Here is a 21,102-nt window from a genome sequence, read left to right as displayed (position 1 = left end):
AACTGGCATCTATGTAAGCAGAGCACAATCTAAGTCTGTAAATACGTCAACGTGATAAAAATTGAAATCTGGGGGCACCTGGGTGGCTCAGTAGGTTAAGCGTCTGACGTCGGCTCTCATGGTCATGATCTCATGGTTTGTGGGTTCGAGCCTCGAGACAGGCTCTGTGCTGACAGCTCAGGGTCCGGAGCCTGCTTCAGACTGTATATCTCCCCCTCTCTCTCTGCCCCTCTTCCGCTCATGCTGTTTCCCTCTGTCTCAATAAGAAAGAAACAGAAAAAGAAATTTAAAACATTTAAAAATTAAAATCTAAAGAGAACCAATCAGAGCCGACTAAGGTTTGGGCTATTAATCAATAGCTTCTTTACTTTGTTTCTGCCTTTTCTCTTTGAAAACAACTTCCCCAGCTCCCTCCAACGGGGCACTTCTAACCACTTGTTGAGTACTGCCTGATTCAAACTGAAGTTTGCTCAAATAAATCCTTAAGATTTTAATATGCCTCAGTTTATCTTTGATCGGACTCCATGGTTTAGCCTCCAACTTCTACTGAGAAAGCAACAAGATAAAAAGGCTTTAAACCCCAGCCGAAGGAGCTACCACTTGGTGAGAACAAAATTTCCAAAGTATCATAGCTATAGTGAAGGTCTTCCTTGGATACTTTTTTTTTTTTTAAATAGCAAAACTCCCTATATATGTAACAATTGCAAATAAAGGTAAGAGAAAAGAGTCTCAAGAAAGGTGCTTCCTGACCGTGAGTATAACTGATTCTAAAACAAGTAAATTAAATGTGCTCCAGAAGTCAGCTTTACCTTGCAATCGGGCAACTGACATTTGGAGTGTTTGATTCACACACGATGCGTGAGTAGCTCCCACTGAAGACCAAAAGGGACCTGAGCACTAGAAAGCTCTGGATTTGTCCCCAGAGCATTAGCATTTTTATTATTGCTTTATGATCCATCCACATCCTTATAAAAGTGATTTACTCCCTTGGTATGTGCAATATAATACTGAAGAATTAGCACTGGAACAGCCGCAGGGGTCAATTAACCCAAACCTAGGATTCTAAGCGTAGAGATTAGTTTTTGGAAGGTCTCCCAGTAATTAAATCTAGCAATGAAGGTGATCCCGCCATTCTTCTAAATACTCTGTTTTCAACTCTTTTAACTATCACTGAGTCTCATCTCCTCATGTAAATAAAAATCACCTAGGGGGGCGCCTGGGTGGCTTAGTCGGTTAAGCGTCCGACTTTCGCTTAGGTCATGATCTCGCGGTTCGTGGGTTCGAGCCCCGCGTCGGGCTCTGAGCCCCGCGTCGGGCTCTGTGCTGACTGCCGGCTCAGAGCCTGGAGCCTGTTTCAATCTGTGACTCCCTCTCTCTCTGACCCTCCCCTGCTCATGCTGTCTCTCTCTCTCTTAGAAATAAATAAAACATTAAAAAAAAAAATTAAAAAAAAAATCACCTAGGGACGCCTAGGAGTGTTTATATTATAGAAGACCAGGTAGGAGCGTTTATGTTATAGAAGACCAGAATATGTCACCCCAAAATATGACTGTAGGAGACCAGAATATGCTACCCGAATGATGCCTCTTTGGCACCAGGATTATTTTTAGCTGCTTATTTTGAGAAACAGCAGATACGTGGGAAGCTCTGAAAATAAGAGGCGTTACCCTTTTGTGAGGGAAATTTACACGTGTAAAGGAAATCTCCATTTGTAAGGGTGGCTCTCTCAAGGTACCCAGAAGGGAAGAATGACTCTAAACCCCTAGGGAGTCTTATCTGTGGAGAAGGCCCAACTTAAATCTGCACAACCAGGCTTACCCTGGTTTACCTGGCGTTTCTCGCTCTCATTCCCAAAACCAGGCTTCCCTACATCCTTCTTCTGTTTTAGCTGAAGGTGATTTTTTTTTCAGAGGCAAATTACTTTATTACTTACAACACAGCAAGCAGCATGTGAGCACCCACAGATGCCTCATTCCCTTGCCCCCATGTTCTCCAGGGGTGGTGCAGAGGCCCCGATAAATGCATATACTGGCATCCATGTTGCTAGAACCCAAGTGGATGGACCAGAATAATCCCCAAATCCCCAAGCATTCCTTTTGACCAGGCTTCCACCCAGATGATGTATCAGTCAGGCCTACCTGAGGTTACTGGTAGGAGAAAAAGACGCATAATTCCCAGGAATGGTCACGGAATAATCCCGAATTTTCCAAATAGTTTCGATCTCTTTTCTCTTCCCTTTTCTCTGCTTATAGCCCAGGAGGAAGCAAACAGATCAACCCACTGAAGGGGAGCGGAATTTACCACCCTAAAATAGGTCACTTTGGCATGAGGGTTATTTTGAGCTAAAGGCAATCAAAATCTACCAGATTCAGGAAAAAGCTTTTTACCTCTCCCCAGCTGCCTAAATTTACATTGGAAAGGGGGTCCCAGGAAAGATGTACCAGGAAGAGATATCTTACTAGAGATACCTTTTTATTTGAGAAACTCATCTGCATAACAGGGCAACCTCTGTTTCCCAAACATCTCTTCTTACCTTCTTGTGAGTGGCCCTCCTTCCCTTTGTGTCCCCAGATCTGATGAGGGAGCCTGAGGCAAGCCGACACCCACGAGCACCCCTCACCACCACCACCCCTCCAGGTGGGATCTGTGTGATTTTCCTCAGGCACTCCTGGCTGCTCAAGAGGAAGGAAAAGACAGAAAACAAATGGTTAACTGATAGAGATCACAGTCCTCCAGGACCTGGGTCTCCAGCAGTCTGCAAATATCTTAGTAAATTACAAGAGAAAGGCAGCCTTGTCAATAGCCGGATCTCCAGTAAATCCCTACTATCTTAATGATGATGTTTTGCTAGAGGGAAAAACAACCATAGCTTGACAATAGCTAGGCCTCCAGTAATCTGGAAAACTTCTTTAGAGTGTGGAAATCCCTTTAAGAAACTTCCTCCTGACTTTACCTCCCTCAACTCTACAGCATATAAGCAGTCACTCTTCACACCCCCAGGGCAGCTTTCCCTGCCCACAAGTCCTGTCCAGTGCTTTAATAAAATCACCTTTCTGCACCAAAAACATCTTCAAGAATTCATTCTTGGCCATTGGCTCCGAATCCCACCATTACCCCAAAACCCCATCAGATCCCGACCTATTTTCCTTAGCTCAGGGCATTATAGAAGCCTCAATCACCTGACTGCCTCATGGTCTCATATTTTTATGGGTCTACCATACGTATGAAATTAAAACTTGTTTTTCTCTTGTTAATCTGTTTTATATCGATGTAGTTACTAGACCGAAGAACCTAGAAGAGAGGAAGGGAAACTTACTCTGTCCCTATTCCACTTTCTGCAACCAAACTGTGTTACTAAAAGGTATGGACCAGGCAGAGATAAGAGGCAGAGTCAGAAATAACTTGTAGATGATGTTTTTGTTAAATCCATTCCACTTCTCAATGATGTCAGCAGCCCGAAGATGCGAAGGGACGTGAATGTCCACCAACTGTGATCACCAGCCCACTTTTGAGTGGCTTTTATGACAAAAAGCAAACTACTGTCAGAATGTAGACGGTTTGGGAAATGGAACATGGTACAGGTTTGACTCAGGGTCACAACTGGGTGGTCGCAGTTGGAACAGCAGCACCATGGCCAGAAAAAGTGCCGACTGTAAGAGGGACCACAGATAAGCCTTAAAAGAGGGATCAAGATTCGATGTAGTCAATTTGCCAAAAGAAGGAAGGAGCAGAGGCTCTTGCAGCATGAGTCAAATGGGTCAACTTTGGGCAAGTTGCCAGTTCGGCATGAAGTGCTAACTTCTGCACCAGAAACATATAGTCCTTTAATTTATGCCTAGTCTATGGTGGATATATTGCCGTGTTCAGTCCGATGATGAATCTAGCTGGTGATGATGGCCATCTGAGCAGGCTTGATCAGCGACTGTATTGGCTTTGGTCTCTTCAGAGAATGGGCCCTTATTATAGGCATTTACATCAGGGACTCAAAGTCTGTCTGACTGCCGGTTGAAGCTTGTTTCCATAGTTCACGGCTCCAAGGAGGGGTGTATTTAACCTACCAGTCTGTAGCCTTCAACGTGGCAGACCAGACACCTGAGATATTGGCAGCAGCCCCAAAATGTAAAAACGTTCATTAAGGGTCATATTGGCCAGAGCTGTTAAGACTACCTTGCGTTCTGTCCAATGAGTGGAGTAACCACATCCACTTGCTTACAAGTAGCTGGAACTAAGACTAAACGTCAGTAGGGGCTCAATGGACAGCAGCCATCAGTAAATGAAGCCTAGAAATTTAGAAGAATATCTGTGAATCGAGAACCCCGCTGAGCTAGCAGTATTGCTTCATGAAGGTGGTGGAGTGGAATTGAAGACAATAATTCCTTCAAGGGTAGAGCTCTTTTTTTTAAAAATGTTTTATTTCTTTTTGAGGGACCCCAAGTGGGGAAGGGGCAAAGAAAAAGGGACAGAGGATCTGAAGCAGGCTCTGTGCTGACAGCAGCAAGCCCAACATGGCATTTGAAATCACAAACCATGAGGTCATGGCCTGAGCCGAAGTCGGACGCTCCACCGACTGAGCCACCCAGGTGCCGCGCTGACTCTCTTTGGCATAACGCTAAACGCTCTCCCATCCAGTCCACACGTGCTCTTGATTATGGCATTCCCATTCAACTAGTGAGGCTTGTTGGGGTCTTGTTAATGACCCTGTAAATATTTTAATGTGTTTATTGCGTATTTCTATTTATTTTCCGTGAATTACTTGTTTGCATTATTTGCCCACTCTTCTATTCAGTCGTTCATACCTGTATTGCTTTGTTGATGTTCTTTTCGTGTTTTCTGATAAAGATGACAGTTGAGGCCACATTTTAAGCCATCTCTTTTTGCTCGCTGTCTCCCATGTATATAAGAAGTATCTGTGTTAATAAACTTCCTTTCTTCTCTAGCTGTTCTGTCTTGTATTGGAGCCCCATCTAAGAATTTAGAAGAGAAGAAAAATTATGTTTTTCCTCCCCTACAATGTACATAGAGGTGTTATCGGGGACGGTCTCTGCGTTTCTCCAAGATGCACAGGAGAAACTATGACCTACACAAAAATTATTACTTTTGGTTGTGAAGCTTAGGTAAGAACCCTTTACCTTGCATAGAAGATAAAACATTTTAATCAGAAAAAAGTGCTTATAGCCCAGTTTTAGCCTGTGTGTGAATGTGAGTATGCTAATGACCAACAACAGGGGTCCATTTCACTATGGAAATAAGCACAGATGTTTTAATGAGGCCGAGAAGAAAGAAATCAAGGGTGACAAAGGAACAGCACAGTTTTTATAAGTCATGAGAGATAAGTCAGAATTAGATTGATTGATTAGATTGTCAATTCAGAGAGTCACAGGATCACAAAACTGGAAAGGGAACTAAGAAATTAGACCAAACCTCTCATCCAAAGAAGAACCGCTTTGGGATGACTGGGTGGCTCAGTTGGTTGAGCATCAGACTCTTGATTTCGGCTCAGGTCATGATCCCAGGGTCATGGGATTGAGCCCCACAGCAGGCTCCACACTGGGCATGGAACCTGCTTAGGATTCTCTCTCTCCCTCTGCCCCTCTCCCCTGCCCATGGTCTCTCTCTTTCTCTGAAAGCAAACAAACAAACAAAAAGAAAGAAGAACTTCTTCCACAACATCTAAGCTTGGGGAGCATTTGGTGTCTGCTTGAATACTTTGAGTGACTGGAAGTCCTTTGGAGAAGGAAAATATAATAGTCTTCCTTTTGTTGAGCAGAAATTTGCCTTCCATAACTCCTGTGCGTTGATGTGACTTCCTCCCACAGAAACTATAAAAGATATGCAATTGAACCCAGGTTCGTCTTCCTGATGTGCGGCAAAGCCAATCCCTGAGACATCAAGCATGCAGCAAGGAAAGAGTTTATTTGAGAGGCAGCCAAAGGAGGAGAGGGGAGGACAGGTCTCAAATATGCCTCCCTGAAGCAGGAGACAACACATTTTTTATAACCACAGGGGTTGAGATTACAGGAAAACGTATGATTTTTCATGAGGAAAGATGGAGCGTCATAGTGAGCAAACGTAGATGAAACATCTATCCCATGTTCCCTTTGGGGTGAAGACAACATCGGAGTGAGGCGAAATTCAGCCCCTGACTTTAAGAGGTTATTTCAGGCCAAGGAGAAGGGGCTGTTGGCATGCTCCCAGAGCTGTTATAAACAGGATGCAGTCTTGGGCTTGTTATCTTGAGTAAGGAATGCAAGACCTTGCTGGTTCGTAGGCCAGAACCGTATCAGTTGTCCTTGAGTCCAAGCTTCTGCAGAGACAGCCAGTGAGTTTGTTAGTGGGGTCTGAAAAGACACAATAGCTGATTGGGGGAAATAGTTCTCTGAAAAATAAGCTTTAAGGTTTTGGCTAGTTTCTACTCCATTAACGCTATGGGGCACAGTTTCAATGCCTCCCTGAGTTATGATCTTTCTTCCATCTTGAGGAATTGGGATGGCGACTGCTCTGGGTACTTCCTTATCTCCTCAGGTGAGTTAGATTTGGGTTATAGAGCAGTTTTTGCAAATCTTAGCTGTAAGCAAAATTCCTTTGACGATTAATATGCCTGCCTGCTGGGCTACGCATACGTTTCTAAGCTCTAGGTCACAGCAGTAAGGGAAACAGAAGCAATACGGAGTCAGACATCCTGAGTTTTTCCCTGCTACAGATATACACATAATCCCACTTTCATATGACAGTTCTTTAAGTACTTTAATATAGGCCTATTTACTTTAGAAAGAGATAAGAATGAAATTTATAATATGTGTAAAACACTGCAACATGCATATACAGAGCTGAATATGTTGCTCTAGGTATCTTTTGTCCAGCACAATCTCCACAGTGGATTGTTAATCTTCCCACTTGATAGACTTCTTTTTTTTTTAATATAGTTTATTGTCAAGTTGGTTTCCATATAACACCCAGTGCTCATCCCAACAAGCGCCCTCCTCCATGCCCACCATCCCCCTTCTCCTCTCTCTCACCCCCATCAGCCCTCAGTTTGTTCTGTTTTCAAGAGTCTCTCATGGTTTGCCTTCCTCCCTCTCCCCAACTATTTTTCCCCTTCCCCTCCCCCATGGCCTTCTGTTAAGTTTCTCTTGATCCACATAAGAGTGAAAACATATGGTATCTTCCTGACTTATTTCACTCAGCATAACACCCTCAAGGTCCATCCATGTTTCATTCTTTCTCATTGCCATGTAGTATTCCATCGTATAGATAAACCACATCTTCTTGGTCCATTTGTCCGTTGATGGACACTTAGGCTCTTTCCATGTTTTAGCTATTGTGGAGAGTGCTGCTAAGAACATTGGGGTCCATGTGCCCCTATGCATCAGCACTCCTGTATCCCTTGGGTAAATCCCTAGCAGTGCTATTGCTGGGTCATAGGGGAGTTCTACTTTTAATTTTTTTGAGGAACCTCCACACTGTTTTCCAGAGGGGCTGCACCAGTTTCCATTCCCACCAGCAGTGTAGGAGGGTGCCCGTTTCTCCACATCCTCACCAGCATCTAGAGTCTCCTGATTTGTTTGTTTTAGCCACTCTGACCAGCGTGAGGTGGTATCTCAGTGTGGTTTTGATTTGTATTTCCCTGATGATGAGGGACGCTTAGCATCGTCTCATGTGTCTGTTGGCCATCTGGATGTCCTCTTTGGAGAAGTGTCTGTTCATATCTTCTGCCCATTTCTTTACTGGGTTGTTTGTTTTTCGGGTGTGGAGTTTGGTGAGTTCCTTATAGATTTTGGATACTAGCCAATAGACTTCTCTTAATGTGACCCCAAATCCCACCCATCCCTATCCTGCCACCGGTCACACTGGTGGCACGTACCAACTAAAATCTCCACGTATTTTCATACCATTAAACCAAAAGACTCCCATCCATCCAGTCCTTGATACCTTCATTCCTTGACCTTTAATGAAAGGCATTATAGACAGTATTGAATTTTACCTGAGCTCTACGCCCCTGGAAAATATAAGGTTAAAGGAATCTACCACTCTTCTGTTTCAGAAAACATCTTGTTGCAAAGAATCATCCTTTCCCATATGACTTATATAAGATTCACAATTGCCCTGCTAGTTTATCTACGCCAAGGCCAAGACACCAATGCTCCAGAGCTCCCTTCTTTGTCTCATAAATAATCAGATGAACTGCTTGTCCCTATGGATATTTGGAGCAAGACGCTCGCCAAACAAACTTTTATTAAGATTCTGTCCTTCCCCTAGGCCTCTGAAATCTGGCCCACCCTCAAGCTGAGCCAGTATAGGCAACTCTGTAAGGGTCCCTCCTGGAAAACAGGCTGGCCCCAAGGCCACCTGCCACCCTTTCAGCTCACTTCCCCACACCTAGCTCTTTCTAGCTTTGGTTACACTTCTCCGTAAAAGGAACATATTACTTAACTCTTGAGATGCTTTGGAGATCATGTGGTCACAGGGTTCTCCCTATCATAATAGCTCCCCTTCCCCCCATCAATAATCCTTTTGAACAAAGTCTCTCCTCACTAAAGGCAGGATTCGTTTTTATTTGATATTATATATTTCCTTACTGAATTCCGTTTTCATTTTAGCCCATCATGACAGCCTGTCCAAAATCGTTTTGCATCTTAGTTCTGTTTCCAATCTTCTTACATTTTACGGCACCTACAAATTTCATGTGTGCCTTCGGTATTTTCCTTCAAATGACTGATACAAGGGTTAAATAGGATTATCCAGATCAGAGCTCTTCAGCAAGACACCGCCCTTCAATTTGACACTGAACTATTGCTCAGTCTCTCAGGACATAGTGACCTGACCACCTTTAGATATTCCTAAAAATGCTGCTATCCAGCTCATTTTTTTTTCATAAAGAGACCATGAGGCATACTGCCAAACGTCTTGTTTGATATATTATATCCAGATATAATCCAGATCTATTATGTCTGTATATCCCTTGATCTAACTATTTTAGTAAGTGTTATTTTAAAGAGACTCAGAATCTTTTATAACTCTAAATGGAAAGAAGAGAGCACTAGACAGGTCTGTCTCTCATACTTTTTCTTCTTCTCTTTCAAGGAAAAAGGAACTGAGATTTAAAATGATGTGTGCCAACACAGTATTACTGATAATGGCCAACTCACAAACTACCTAGAATATCTCTGCCATTCAGAAAAATCGAACAGCTCAGTCTGTTTTCTCACAGCATTCAGGGCTGATTCAGTATAATAATGAGAGTGTGATGATCACAATTACTACCATACATTTGTCTAGGGTTTTGCTAATGTCTGATATTTGTCTTGAGTGATTCTAGCAAAATAGGCTGCCTTTATCCTGTCTTATATTCTCTTGTTGAGCAAGTATGGCTACAAGTTTGTGACATGGTAGGCGCACTTGGGTGGCTCAGTCGGTTAAGCATCTGGTTCCTGATTTTGGCTCAGGGTCATGATCTCACGGTTGGTGAGATTGAGCCCCATGTTGGGCTCTGCACTGGCAATGGGAAGCCTGCTTGGGATTCTCTCTCTTCCTCTCACTCTGCCCCTCCCCAGCTCATGTTCTCTCTCTTTCAAAATAAACAAACATTAAAATAAAGAAGCTGTGACATGGTCACAGAAAATATTCCTTTCAACCAAGCATTTCCATAAATTTTCCTTCCTCCATTTTTAAAAAGTAAATTCTATGCCCAACATGGGTTCAAACTCACAACTCAGAGGTCAAGAGTCACATGACTGGGGCACCTGGGTGGCTCAGTCAGTTAAGCATCAGACTCTCCGTTTTGGCTCAGGTCATGATCTCATGGTTTCGTGAGTTCAAACCCCACATCGGGCTTTGCGGTGATGTTGTGGAGCCTGCTTGGGATGCTCTCTCTCTTTCTGCCCCTCTCCAACTCATCCTGTCTCTGTCTCTCTTGAAATAAATAAATAAACTTAAAAAAAAAAAAGAGTCACATGATCTACTGACTGAACCATCCCCAACCACGCCGCTCCTGCCACCATTCTTATCCCCTTGATATATACTTGTGTTGGGAAGAAAAACTCTTCTCTAATGTTCAGGGTTCTTCTGGCTGGTCTAAGAATTGAACTGAGATGGGATAGATCAACGTAAAAAAATGAACTTTCATTACTTAACCATGGGGAATCCACAAAACATGAACGGTTCCAAAGATAGTCAGGTAAAATGAGTTGTGTCATCCTGAACTAAGTAGAGGTTAGGGGTCTGGGACTTCAAAGGGAAGGAAAGCAATTCACAGGAAGATGAAAAAGAATAAATGTTTGGCAAATAGAGGACTGCGAGGCCACACAAAAACAATGAGACACAGAGGCACCTGGGTGGCTCAGTCAGTTGAGCGTTGGACTCTTGATTTCAGCTGGGATCATGACCTCACCATTCGTGGAATGGAGCCCTGCATCGGGTCTGGGCTGACAGGGCAGAGCATGCTTGGGATTCTCTCCCCCCCTCTCTCTCTGCACCCCCCCCCCCCCCCCCCCGTTCCCACTCACAGTCTCTTCTCAAAATAAATAAGCATTAAAAAAAAGGAAAACACAAGACACAGAGAAGAATTTTAACAAACAGACTTTGCTAAAGTCTTGTCTGCCATCTCTAGTTCGCATTATAATGTCACTGTCTATGGCGATTGCCCTCTTTCTGGAGCAAGTCTTCCATCCAAATTCTTTTAGGCAGTTAGGGAGGAGGTCAACATTTCTCCCTGAGTCTTTTGGGCCCGCATTGTTCTTAGTTTGAAATAATCTGCATGCCAAAGTGGCCCATCTTGGGGCACTTGATTCTGACCCAAGGCCTCTACTTGTGAATGAATCCCTGAAAGGACAATGCAGGGACCAGACCTTACTCGTAATGTGAACACATATTAGTTGAGAAGAACTAAACCCTCAACAGAACCACATACGCCTCAATAGATAAATTACATAAATAGCAAATGCATATGAAGGTACTCACACAAATAATAAGAAGAATCACAAAGTACAAATGTAGATTGTAAGGGTAAGATGATGACATTTTCTTTGCAGACCCTTCCCTCCTGAGGATGTCCCTAGGAAGTTGGAATGGCTGAAGAAGAGGCTAACCCATTTGATGTTGTAATTCAATTCACATGTCTTCTGACCCTTGGATATATAAGCAAACACTTGTGAAATTAAGTCTCTCAGGAGATATACAAGCAACAACCACAGTGCATCTCTATGTCTCTTGAGGAGCTAAGAGAGGTTTTCATTGTTCTTTCTTCTATTTTAAGGTATAAACGTATGTGACATTCTGCCCAGACTTTGTAAGTCTGTCCAGATTGTTTTCCTACCTTACAGCATGTGAATATGATAATGCTTATGCAATATTAACTTGTGTTATTTCTCATTTCTTATTCATACACAGGGGTCTATTGCTGGCAGGGTTCTTTACATTTTCCCTACCAGGTGGTAACTAGAATACACAATTCCTCCTTATTGAGAAGAAAAACTAGGAAAAACAAGATATAAGGGGCCAGCCAGATGTCCGAGGCTGGATACTCCCCTTGCTTACTTTTGGCTTCTGTACTCTTGTTTGCCTCCTGTGTCCACCAACTGCTCAGTTAGCACCACAGATAAGGGCCCCCTCCCTTTTTTCTTTGGCCTCTCAACCCCCTACCATCCCAGCCATAAAAGGAGGCCAATGCCAAGGTTCAGGGCTCAGCCTTTGGAGGTGACTCCACTGGGCTGGCACCGGTGTGCAATAAACAGTCTTTTCCTGGTTCCCCGACTGCGTGTGGCTTGTCTCTTCCTGGGCGCCGAGTGTTTGCTGTAACATTACTAGAGCACCAGTTAAGGATTTTGTTATTTTGACTAGAGTAGTCTGGAATCTCCACATTATTCCTAAACCACCCCTTTATTTCATGGTTTTTGTTCCATGGCTATCGGAGAGGAAGAATAATGTTCCTTCTACCCCTCTAAGTTCTTGGCTGAGAGCCCCCCCCTCCATGGGGCACCTGGGTGGCTCAGGTGGTTAAGTGCCCAACTTTGGCTCAAGTCATAATCTCACAGCTCGTGGGTTCCAGACCCGCATCAGGCTCTGTGCTGATATTGTGGAGCCTACTTGGGATTCTCTGTCTCCCTCTTTCTCTCTGCCCCTCCCCTGCTTGCATGCTCTCTCTCTCAACAATAAATAAGCATTTTATTAAAAAAAAAAAAAGATGCTTAATCACATGTATACTTCCTATATACACGAAGATCCCCAGGAAAACTGAATAATGCCCTAAAAAGGTCCAAGCCACCATCTTAAATCTACCTCCACCTAAGACAAAGGACGGTAATGGGGATGGGGAGCCAGTTATGGGAGGTTACCAGGAAAAGCACAGTAAAGGAGGGTATGGTTGTTATGCAGATTTAAATTATCACCTTCTCCATTGACGAGAGTTTAGAGATTTAGTCATCCGATTCCTGGTACAGAGAAGGAGACACCCTTACAAATGGAGATGTCCTTTATAAATACCCATTTATCAGCCAATCATGACACCAAAGAAGAAACAAAAAACTCTCTTACCATTCCCATCACTTTTTTTCAACATAGCACTGGAAGTCCTAGCTACTGCAATGAGACAACATAAAAAAATAAAAGGCATCCAAGTTGGCAAGGAAGAAACAAAAGTCTCACTACTTGCAGATGACATAATACTATGTATAGAAAACCCCAATAGTAGAACTGATAAATGAATTCAGTAAAGTCACAGAACACAAAATCAGTGTACAGAAATCTGTTGCATTCCTATACACTAATGATGAAGCCACAGAAAGTGAAATTAAGAGAAAATTTTCACTTACAGTTGCACCATAAACAGAAAAATAATCAGCCCTTTGAGGAAGATGCAGTTGCCCCTAGAGTGGATCTCTGGACACCCCACTCCTGCTCCTGACTCCCCATTGTTCGCTTTTGCTCAGGAACAAGTTGGTCACAGACATGGCTTTTAAAGACACTGGGAAGACACCCATGGAACCAGAGGGCGTGATTCACAGAACTAGAATTACACTAATCATCCGCAATGTAAAATCTTTGGAGAAGGTGCGTGATGACTTGATCTGGGGGCAAAGGAAAAGAATCTTAAAGTGAAAGGATGCTTACCAAGATTCTGAGAATCAGAGGCACCTGGGTGGCTGAGTTGGTTAAGCATCCGACTTTGGCTCAGGTCATGATCTCATAGTTCATGAGTTCGAGCCCTGCTTTGGGCTCTGTGCTGATGGTTCAGAGCCTGGAGCCTGCTTCAGATTCTGTGTCTCCCTCTCTCTGCTTCTCTCCCACTCATGCTCGCTTGCCCTCTCTCTCAAATAAATATTTTTAAAAATTTTTTTAAAGACTTAAAGAATCACTACACGAAAAACACTCTGGGGTGAAGGTTCTAAGGCTTGGGATCATTTTCAGATGAGGATCCACGTTACTCATTGGTTTGCACAGTCCTTCTGAGATTGTTAAGCAGATTACTTCCACGGGTATGGAGCCAGGAGTTGAGGTTGAAGTCACCATTGCAGATACTTAAATCAACTTTTTAAATAAATTCTTCAATAAATTGTTTAATTTTATTAATTAAAATTTAATAAAAATTTGAATAAATTTATCAGTTGTTAAAAAAACAATAAAATACTCAGGAATAAACTTAAACAAAGAGGTAAAAGATCAATACTCTAAAAACGACAAAACCCTGATGAAAGAAATTCAAGACCACATGAAGAAATGGAAAGACATTCCATGCTCAGGGATTGGAAGAACAAATATTGTTAAAATGCCCATACTACCCAAAGACATTTACACATTGAATGCAATCCCTATCAAAGTACCAATAGCATTTTTCATAGAACTAAGACATAGAATCCTAAAATTTGTTTAGAACCACAAAAGACCTCGAATAGTGAAAGCAATCTTGAAAAAGAAAAAATAAAAAACTGGAGGTATCACAATTCCAGTTTTAAATTTATATTGCAAAGTGGTCATCATTAAAATAGCATTGGTACTGGCGTAAAAAGAGACACATAGATCAACGGAATAGAACAGAACACGTAGTAATAAACCCACATTGAACTGATCAGTTAATCTTTGACAAAGGAGGAATGGGCAAAAAGCAGTCTAGGCTCTTCAACAAATGGAATTGGGAAAACTAGATGACCACATGCAAAAGAGTAACACTAGACCACTTTCTTTTACCACACGCAAACCTAAACTCAAAATGGATTAAAGACCTAAATGTGAGACATGAAGCTATAAAAATCTTAGAAGAGAGCACAGGTAGTAATCTCTCTGATATTGGCCATAGCAACATTTTTCTAGATATGTTTCCTGAGGCAAGGGGAATAAAAAGATATAAACTATTGGGACTACATCAAAATAAAACATTTCTGCACGGTGAAGGAAATAACAAAACTAAAAGGCAGTGTACTGAATGGGAGAAGATATTTGCAAATTACATATCTGATTACGGGTTAGTATCCAAAATATATAAAGAACTGATACACTCAACACCAAAATAATAATAATAATAATAATAATAATCCAATTTAAAAAATAGACAGAAGACAGGAAGAGACATTTCTCCAAAGACATACAGATGGCCAACAGGCACATGAAAAGATGCTCAACATCACTGATCATCAGGGAAATGCAAATGAAAAGCACAAGGAGATATCACCTCACACCTGTCAGAATAGCTAAAGTCACAAACACAAGAAACAAGTGTTGGTGAAGATGTAGAGAAAAAGGAACCCTCATGCACTGTCGGTAGGAATGAAAACTGGTGCAGCCACTGTTGAAAAAAGTGGGGAGGTTCCTCAGAAAATTAAAAATAGAACTACCCTATGATCCAGTAATGGCACTACTGAGTATTTACCCCCGAAATACAAAAACACTAATTCAAAGGAATCAGCCCTATGTTTATTGCAGCATTATTTATAATAGCCAACCTATGGAAACAGCCCAGTGTCCATCAACAGATGAGTGGATCAAGAAGATATATTTGCAATGGAATATTACTCAGCCATAAAAAGAATGAAATCTTGCCATTGGCAACAACATGGATAGAGGCAGAGCTATTTCATGCTAAGTGAAATAAGTCAGTCAGAGAAAGGCAAATGCCATGTATTTTCACCCTTATGTGGGTTTCAAGAAACAAGAACAATGAGCAATGGAAAACAGAGAGAGAGTGAAGATGATATGAGGCACCTGGGTGGCTCCATAGGTTAAGTTCCAACTTTGGCTCAGGTCATGATCTTACCATTCATGAGTTTGAGCCCCATGTTGGGCTCTGTGCTGACAGCTCAGAGCCTGGAGCCTGCTTCGGATTCTGTCTCTCTCTCTCTCTCTCTCCCTCTCTGCCCTTGCCCTACTCCTGCTCTGGCTCTCTGGCTCTCAAAAATAAATAAACATTAAAAACATTAATTATAAAAAAATGATTAAGATGATAAAATTGAGGAAAAAAATGAAATTGCAAACAATATTTAAAAATATATTCATTTCTCTTATAGAAGGGTCACTTTTACCCAGTTTTCAGAGCTTCCTCTGTGTCTGCTGTTTGTTAAAAATAGCCTAAAATAGTCCCATGTCAAAGAGGCATATTTTGGGGCGGCAAATTCTGCTCCCCTTCAGGCCCCAATTCCTATGTTCACCACAGTCGTATACTGATGTGATAGCACCGTGCTAATGGTGAAGTATTTGCAAATGATGTGTCCCTAAAGTCACCCCCCACCCCACGTATACATACACACACACGCGAAGACTGCTAACCGAAAACACAGCTACACTGTCATCAGTTTCTCTTTGTAAGAGAACATCTTCGAAAGTGGTATTGCTGTGCATTCGCATTTGCAGATGGATTACCAAAATAACAGAATCCTTTTTCTCTGTGACTTTTAGGTCTTCGAAAATTACTGTTTGAAGCTCAACTTCATGGGCTCTCAGGTACTGAAAGTGACAGATTTACGTGGGCACTAAGATGATAATAAGGGGGAAAATCCTTCAGCAATCTTTCCTAACGTGTCACTGATTAAAACGAAATAGCATTTTCAAAGAGTGAACATAGTATCCAGGTAGAATAACATTTCCTTACCCTTATCCTGACCCTGTAGTTCTTTAATTGTTTATTCAGCTTTCTTGTAAAAAAAAAAAAAAAATGCGTGGCTCAATGCCTACAAATATGGAGTCCATCCCCCCCCCAAATTAATAGTGTATAACTTATAATAAGGAGCCATGATAGACAAATAAGCAATTCAATTCCAGCTTAATTCTTGTTAATGGAACTAAGTGTTCACTGTGTTAGAACATAAAGATGAAATTTTATTTTCCAAGCTCAAAAATGAATCATTTTATAGGATTTACGTGGTATCCAGATAAGTAGCCAAAGAGCAATTTCCAGAACTTCAATCTCTTCTTATTAAATGTGATTGAGTGCTGGTTTCCTGCTCTCGATGTTCCTGCTCTGGGCGAGGCCAATAATAAAACATACATCTGATGAGTAGACAACATTCTTTGCTTCTTCCAGGTCTGCTTGGTAAGGAAATGAGGTGTGATGTCTGACGAGTCACTAAATCCCAAATTTCCACCAATTTGAAACTTGCCACCTCAAACTTTGGTGGCTTTTTATAAAGACGCAGGATGGCTGGTTATCTGGATAAAGAGGTGAACGGTGTTGTAGTTTCAAGCCATTGGACAATTTGGCTACGTTAGCATGGGTTTGATTTAACAGAAAAGGTCTGGAATGTTAAAGCTGAAATCAAAGGGGGGCTACATTAATTAAACATGGACGCCAGTAGATGGAGGTGGTTCTCAAGCCGGGGCAGCCTACCTCAGCAAACCCAAATCCAAGCCAGTGAATGCCTCAGCGTTACCAAGTCAAAATGCAAAGGGACAACCAATCATAAGCAGCTAACTAGGCTTTGAGCTATAGCCCATCAAGCAATTTCTCAGTTTGCTTCCTTTCTTCCCTGCTCTAAGGCTTCCACTGGCTTCCTATTGGCGAGCGCTCCTGAAGCAGGCAGCCATCTTGTCACTTCAAGTGAAAGCGTGACCGCTGGAGGTCATAGCCCCAGGCACGGCTGGACTAGCCAAAGAGCCTGTAGGTCTGCAGCCCCACTAGCTTACAAGTAAAGATATGTGTTCAGATGCCAAGTCTCCTGAGAGGGAAGGGACCTTCTGGGGACCAGACAAAATGGCCCCAGAGCTCCTGCCAGTGCTACCTCAGAGTCTCCAGGCAACAGCATCCATCTCCTCAGGGGACCCCAGCCCCAAATTTTGCTCTCAAAAGCCCTCACTTGCCAGACATCAGGGAGTTGGGGACTTGGATCATTAGCTCCTGGGGGGGGGGGCACGCCCAATAAATACCCTTTCGTTCCTCACTGCAAGAGCTGTGTCCATTTTTTGTTTTGCTGTTTCATTTTCATTTTTTGTTTCTTTTGAGAGAGACAGAGACAGCGCCAGTGGGGGTGGGGCAGAGAGCGAGGGAGACAGAGAATCCCAAACCCTCTCCGCGCTATCAGTGTAGAGCCGGACGAGGGGCTCACACTCACGAAACTGAGAGATCACGACGACCTGAGCACAAACCAAGAGTCGGACGCAGAGCCGACTGAGCCCTCGAGGTGCCACCTCAGTGTCCCTTTTTATTGGCTGGCTGTGTATCCGGTGAACGAACTCTTTGGTTCATTTACACTCCTAACCAGAGTTTGGCACAGCCCTCTGTGAATGGATTTCTGCCCAAATACACTTAAAAAAAAAAAAATCTGAATATGCCTCAGTTTACCTTTTAACAAGCGTGTGCATCCCATCTTATCCAACACATTCTTGGGTGCAAAAAGTTACAATATCCATTAAGTTCTTAAGTACATCGTTGGGACCCTGTTCTCCAGCAAGGTAGCAATGCACGACATATTTATGTTCTAATGCCTGCGAGAAAGAGTTGCCGGTCGAACAAAGAGCTGATTGTTACTGCTTTTCTGAGTTAAATACGGTCCCAATCTTTTTTTCTCTCTCTCTCTTGAGCAGGGATGCACAAATAGCCGCTAGAGAGGAATTGCAAATCCATAAGCTCACTTTAGAAATACACAAATTGAAAGATTTAAAATAAAATCTGGTCCAACCTTTCTCATTCTTCAGCTTTGTCCTTTTGTGATGTGTTATTTATAGCCAGCGCTTGGGGGGGAAGGGGGGACAGAAAAATTTCAGGTCGACTCACAGTGTAGATTAAACCGCTGAAAAATGGCGATTGTGAGGCGGATTCAATTGTGTTCCGTAAAAGAACTCATTTCACCGCGGTAACGTTGAGACACTGATATTCGGCAAAGCGATTCCGTTGATTTATAGCTTCATCATCTGCTTTGCTGATTGCTAGTCTCTCTGAACGGTTGTGCCATCATTAGGAAAAAGTTGCTAAATAAACTTAATTGAGCATTTAGAAGGCTGTATAAAACATTTCTTTTTATTTCTTCCCTAGAGGACCACGCTGGGGTTTTTTGTTTCAAAATATCACCCCCTCTTTCACCGGCCATCTCTTCTTACATGTTAATTACCCGAGTAGCTTTTGGTGAGGTGTCACTATTTTCACTGAGATGCAAAACACCGCTTCCCCAAAGCCATCCGGTTTTTTAATTTTTTCCTTCTTCTTTTTTCCAGTACTGGAGGGATTTGACAATGACTAAGCCCTTCAGGTAGGAGATGAAGGACAGTCAGAGTTGAGAGAAACGCAAGAAAGTTTAGAGAGGAAAGTCTGTTTGGAAAATAAGACATGATTCCGCTAACGCCTTAGGGTAGGAAAAATAGCCTCGAAATGAGAGTGAGCAATGATTAAACACTAAAACTGGTTCCTTTCAATCACCTCTTGACATTTATATGGTGTCATAACACCTCTGGTAACTCTTCCCGGGTTTATGAAAACAATAATAGAACCCCTGAAATTACTCAGCAATTTATTTGAAAAGCAATAGACAAGTCCATTGGATAGAAAGCATTTTTATTCTTTTTTTTTTTTTCTTGTAACTAAAGCAGAGAAATTTAGCCATAGGGATGCCTGTTAGGAAAACGCTCTACAGATTCGTAGCAGAATCGGGCTTGATGGACATTTAAGCTCTTTCTACCTTTGTTGCAAGTACAAACAAGGCTGCGAAGAGCCTTGTGCGTTGCGTCTTTGGTAAGTATCGTTGTAAGATACATTCCTAGGAATGGAAGAGCTGGGTTAAACGGGGCATGCATTAAAAATATTGATAGATACCGTTAAATTGCTCACCAGAGAGGTCACGCGGCGCTTGAGTATGCTCGTCATAGGGAATTCAATGTTTTAGTCAGCTTTAATCTGATAGGGAAAAATGGTGGGTGGTTGTTGCTTTACTTCACGTGTCTTCACTAATGAGTGACATTGATCGTTTCGTCTTTCTATTGCTCTTGGAAAAAATATATTTTAAAAGATTTTTAGAGCATCCTGTAAAGGTTTTACGTAACACTAAGTATAATACAGAATCCTTCCTTTCCACCAATTTATAGTCTCAGCTTGATTTAATATGCAGCCACTGATGAGACTGATGCGAACATGTCGGTGACTCCCCTTGGCATGTCCTAGTCTGGGGTGAAAGTCCTTCCTCCCAATTTTCGGACAGGCTTCATTGTAAGGGGCCTCTTGTAAGCGTTAGTGATGGAAAGGACAGCAGTGGGGAAGAAAAAATGATAACGTTCACATAAACCCCCCCACTAACAGTAATAATAGCAGTTGGCATACAGCATGCTAGCTTTGCATCTGGCTTTACTTGAAGTCCTTTACCTGTAGGATCTTATTTAATCCTTGTTAAAATATATTTTCCTATTGAAGAAACACTGATTCAGAGGACATAAGCAATCTACCGAAGTACTGAGAACTACTTTTTTATTTTTTTTAAGACTTGTAACTATTAAGTGGCAGATCCAGGGCTAAAATCCAGAAGAAAAAAGAAGACAGTGGGGCGCCTGGGTGGCTCAGTCAGTTAAGCATCCGACTCTTGGTTTCGGCTCAGTTCATGATCTCACGGTTCATGCGTTGGAGCCCCACGGCTGGCTTTGTGCTGGCAGCACGGAGTCTGCTTGGGATTCTCTCTCCCCCTCTCTCTCTGCCCCTCCCCCACTCGCGCTATTTCTGTCTCTAAATAAATAAACTTAAAAAAAAAAAGCAGCAGCAGCTAGAATTAAAAATATATAATCTAGAGGTTGGTTACCTAAGATCTACTGGCTGTGTGACCTCAGGTAAGTTGCCTAACCTCCCTGTGCTTCTGTTTCCTAACATGAATATGGGGATAATGCTAGTACTCACCCCATGGTAGTGTTATTAAGATTAAACTAGTTGAGATATGTAAAAGGTGTGGAAGAGCATCTGTCTGGCATGGGGCAAGCATCAGGGAGGTGTTAATCATTAACATCAGGGAGGTGTTAATCATTACTATCTGGAGCCTGTTCCTCCCAAAGAAACATTCTAGGGTGCTAGCTTTTCTCACCCTCCATTCTAGGACGGCTTGAACTATCAGCTACAGACAAGTGAATCTTCACTTCCCAGCTTCATAGAAACTGTGGGTCACTCTCACCTCTGGTTCTAAAGAACATGTCTCCCTTTACTACCCGATTCTTGAGTCATCCTTTCTATCAAACTCTAGCTCTTTTAAGGATACCTGTACTCACACAAGGTGCCAGGGAATCATTTGAACTTTCCTCCATGACACCACCTGTTTTCCTAGTCATGCAAACGCTGCGAAGGCAGAAACGCGAATACTGCCGCCCAGCAGCAAATCAGAACCACAGAATCCATTCGTTGCAACCTGGTCAATAGCCTGCTTAGAATTCAAGTTCTTTATCAGGACCTTCTAAGGAAGCAGTAAATATTCTCATCTGGGGAGGTAAAACCTGTATTATTATATCAGCAGCTGGCATCTGAATTCTTGGGGATAAAACTTCTTAGTAAAGATGACTTGCAACGTCCTAGGAATGAACGTATTTGCTTTAGTTGTTTTTCTTCCTTTTTTTTTTTTTACTCTGAAAATGAGAGGAAGAGAAGGGGAAAGACGAATTAAGTGAGATACCATCAAAATGACAGATTATTGGGTACTATGGAGGGGCGGGGTTGAATGACCAGAA

At 42.4% G+C, this 21,102-nt stretch overlaps 1 pseudogene; it reads left to right on the top strand.

The window, feature by feature from the left end:
* Window positions 1–12,942: 12,942 nt before the first annotated feature.
* On the top strand, window positions 12,943–13,516 carry LOC120239862 (annotated as a pseudogene).
* The last annotated feature ends 7,586 nt before the right edge of the window (window positions 13,517–21,102 follow it).

This window comes from Hyaena hyaena, unplaced genomic scaffold (assembly GCF_003009895.1).
Source record: "Hyaena hyaena isolate Hyena2069 unplaced genomic scaffold, ASM300989v1 scaffold_243, whole genome shotgun sequence".
Lineage (NCBI taxonomy): Eukaryota > Metazoa > Chordata > Mammalia > Carnivora > Hyaenidae > Hyaena > Hyaena hyaena.
This window is presented reverse-complemented; position numbering and strand designations above follow the sequence as displayed.